This window comes from Adiantum capillus-veneris, chromosome 14, assembly GCF_014529385.1.
Source record: "Adiantum capillus-veneris isolate H3 chromosome 14, ASM1452938v2, whole genome shotgun sequence".
Taxonomy (NCBI): Eukaryota; Viridiplantae; Streptophyta; class Polypodiopsida; order Polypodiales; family Pteridaceae; genus Adiantum; species Adiantum capillus-veneris.
In genome coordinates, this window is record NC_140944.1 from 158251732 (window position 1) to 158256035 (window position 4304).

A 4304-nucleotide genomic window follows, 5' to 3' on the forward strand; every position below is an offset into this window, starting at 1 on the left:
ATTTTTCCTTTTCCCTTCTATGATATCTCTTAGCTTTCTCACTCTCATAAGATGTTCTTGCCACTCTTTATCATTGTGCATACGTCCCCTTTCAAGTAAGTTCGTGTCGCACAGCCTCAACTAAGTCAAGGTCCCATTGGGCATTCCAATGTCTGGTAAATATCTAGATGAACAAGGCAAAGAGGAAAAGGAACCAAAGACCCCCCAGATACCCCACAAAGATAGGATAGAAAGTGAAATAGAAACCCCAAAGCCCAATGAGAAAGGTAGAATGTACCTAGAGAAAAGATAGTGTGTTAGATGTCCGCTACCAGGGAGCATTGGAGTGGCTGGAGTATAGACAAACACTCACAAATGACAAACAAAGTATGAGCATGAATATGATGATGATTGATAAAAAAATGATGTAGAGAATGATTACACGAGCTGAAACAATGGAAATAGACACAAATTTGCGTTTGTATGATGATATATGAGCATAAGCTACTTTATTAGATGATTGCTTTGTTTTTAAACCACAAATGGCAAGGGCAAACCACAGGGAGGTTAAGGAACAGGCTAAGCGATGGCTTCCAGTAGAGAAGGGATCCTAGGCCAACAGGGCCATAAAGGAGGTTGGGCGTAGTATCAAGTACGGCTGGGTTCCACATTAGTATCAGATCTCAGGAGATGGGGGAGCTGTGGAGGAGGAGGAGGAAAAAGGATTGCATGGATTCTCTCTCTCTCTGTGTGTGTGTGTGTGTGTGTGTGTGTGTGTGTGTGTGTGTGTGTCTCTCTCTCTCTCTCTCTCTCTCTCTCTCTCTCTCTCTCTCTCTCTCTCTCTCTCTCTCTCTCTCTCTCTCTCTCTCTCTCTCTCTCTCTCTCTCTCTCTCTCTCTCTCTCTCTCTCTCTCGCAGAACGTTCTTGCATGCCTTTGCATGCTTAGGAGCAAGGACAAGGCATGGTCGTGGGTAGTGTTCCCTGCGGAGCCAAAAGGAGATGGCTCAGGAACGACTGCTTGCAAGGATGAGAGAGGATCAAGGCCGACCGTGTGCAAGACCACTTACACACATGGCGATGGCGAGATTGACCTGCACAAAATCAGCATAGCCGGGCTTGATGGATGTGCAACGGTGACAGTACCATATTTTGTATCTATTCTGAATGGATTTGAGCACTATAGATGGCGACATCTTCTTTCTCTCCCTCATCACTCAGTACGCTGCCACCATGGCTTCCTCTCATGCTTTTTTTTAGGTGGGCACCCTAATTTTGGGCACCTCCAATTAAGGGCTTTGGCTTGCGGCTCCAATCAACAAATTTTAGCAGTTTCAACACGGTTGCAAGCCTCAATATGTTCAAGGAACACAACCATGCACAAGCGGTAGCGTTTTCACGCATAGGTTGGAGTCAGAATTCAGCAAGCAATCACATTTAGCATGCAAGGCATGCAAGGGGCATTGTGCCAATGGCCAAAGTAAAAGCTCCAAGGTGTTCAACGTAGAAGCATGGCCACGATTAGAATTGGCAAATTTGAAAGCTTTGCTAGAAAACAAGGGAGGAAAGCTTCTACGCTTCTAGAAGTGGAACTCTCTATGAGGTGCTTTGTTTTTGTTTTAAACATAGTACATCTTACGATAGATTTGGATCGGGCAAGGCCTCTGACAACAGGAAGTAGGAAATCTCTTCACAAACAATAGATGTATTATTACGACAACAAGGCTCGTTGACAGGAGTACGTACAAAGGTAGGCATTAGCTTTCGTTTTGTTGACACATTTTTTAAGAATATGCTCAACGGCTATGCTATGCAATAGGTTTGTATGCTGCCGTGAACTTTATTTTCCATGCTTGTGCAATTTTAGCACTCAAGGCAAAAGCAAGGCTTGTGAGAATTACCAAAAGCATGACACTTTTGTTTTTAAACACACAATGTGAAACAACCACTCACAGTCAAGCAAGGCTTGAGTGCAAAATGATATCGTTTAAAAGCAAGACTTCTTCCCATGCCTCGCAAAGGTCAGGGCATGGTACTGCTTGAGATTCTCATGGATATTGGCACGGTCTATTGCTAGCCTTGATGAAGGAGGTAATTGGCAATGCCAACCATTAACTAAAATTCCAAGAAGCTGCCCAGCAAGTTGCTAGGGCGTGACTTCTAGGCAAGTTGTCTGCCCATGATGCACTCAGACAAGGATATGATCCACATATTGTCAGCAAGCATGATCCGACGAGTCTTAGACATCATGGGAGCAAGGATTCGTCTGTAAATCCTCATGATAACAGTAATCAAGCCAAGAAATTTGGAATATGTGATTAGCATACAAACTTAGGGAAACTTGCCAAGATGTCTGCAAGTTTTTTACATTACAAGAGGGTGTATATGATACATATGCTAGCTCACTCAAGGAGCTGTTAGAAGCAAGCTAACTCGAATACCATTTTCTGGAGCTCTCATTGTAAAAACACGTATTATTTTGATATATTTAGAATATTATAACTCCTATTTTATGGATAAACTTGGTAATTGATGAGCTGAGGCTACAAGCTTCCAGATTGTATCAACCTGTCTTTACCTACCTTTAGTTAGAGCTCCCAGATTATTAGTTTTGACCATCAAAAACCTTTTCTAAGGTATAAAAGTCAATTGTTATAAGTAATTTACAAGTTTTGGATAATGAAATACACAGTGTGAGCTAACGGCGCTCACTTCTCTCTTTCTCGTGCTTCCTACTCCCTCCCCAGTTGTCACATTGCAGTCGTGTCTGTTGCATTGGAACCGTAAGTAAGAGCTCTACTCATTGACTTAAGCATTTCATGGTATTTTGTAGTTGTTGGCGTCGCTGACCCGCGGCCTAATTTCAAGTAAGAGCTCTACGCATTGACGTAAGCATTTCATGGTATTTTGTAGTTGTTGGAGTCGCCGACCCACGGCCTAATTTCAGCATAAGTAAGAATTTACACTTCAAAACCAAACACTAAGTATAGGCGGGGTATTGGGACATCATTGCTAAGCATTTAGATGCATTCTGGGTCAAAAATGACTAGGTAAAAAATCCACTACTGTTAATAATCGTGATTTTTGCACTTGACCTAAAGCGGGATTTGAGACCATAAGCATGTGTGCTTAGGTCTTATAAACTTTTTCTAGAAGTTTCATTACGTTTGGATGTCATTTGATGCTGTAACGGATGTGATCTGTTTGTCGGTGAGCAATTGGCTTTTGGTGATTTCAGCCACTTGAGTGTAGCTTGAGTTAGATGCGAGTTGTTTGTTGTTTTCCAAGAGATTGAAAACCTCTTGTAGCCTCTATGCACTAGTTGAGTCAGCTTCGTCCCATGGATTGACAAATTAATTGTGGTTCTCGCTAAATCTGCAATAAGATATGAGTGAGGTTAGACACCAATCCCACATTTGGCGCCGCTATCGGGGATCGAAGAGACCTAAACTAGGAAAAAACACGAGCGTCCTGTGAAGTTATCCTTTAACTTCTTCTAGGATCTCCTAGAGTCAAAACTTTCTTTTAGAACCGCATAGCTTAAGATTGTCGTCTTTTGCTGTGTAGAGGTAGCTTGGGAAGTAATCGTACTTACTGAGTGCCTTTAGGATTTTAGGATTGTAGAATTAGATTAGGATTTTGGAAATTATTGATAGACAAGACAATTCTTAAGATCAAAACTTAGAAAACCATAAAAAACAAGACAACAAGTGCTTGTGGACACTTTCCACAACCCCATTGCATTAGAACCTAGGAGTAGGGTAAGTAGGATCCGAGGTGGATTTCAAAACATTTCTCTCTCCGAAAGAATCAATTGTGAGTTGTTATTTGAAGTTGCAGAATTTCAGGTCTACGGCTGGAAATAGCTCGAAAAGACTCCAAACCACTCAATCCGACTAGAGAGTATGCTTAAAAGCTGTATGAACTAGTGGGTAAGCTCAAGGACACATTGAGGTAAAAATTTCAAGATTTTGTAAAAACTCAAATTATTTACTTTTTCTTGACATTTTAGGCCAAATTAAGTTTTAACTTGATTCATAGGCTTAAAATAGCTCATGAAAAAACTGTCCATTGAAAAACTGTAAAAAAGTGTTCATTTTGGGTATAAAATAAATAATCACGATTATTTACTTTTAGCTTAAAACTAACCAAGCTTGATACCAATGACTCATTGCATGTGTACAAATAGCTTTTGTAAAGGACCAAAGAATTTGGATCACCAAACAAACAAAAAAGGGTAAAAGCTAAAGTTTGTATTGACTTTCGAGAACTTGAGTGTAACTTGGGGAAATTTATGTTTAAACTCAATGAAACTTGATTCATAGGCT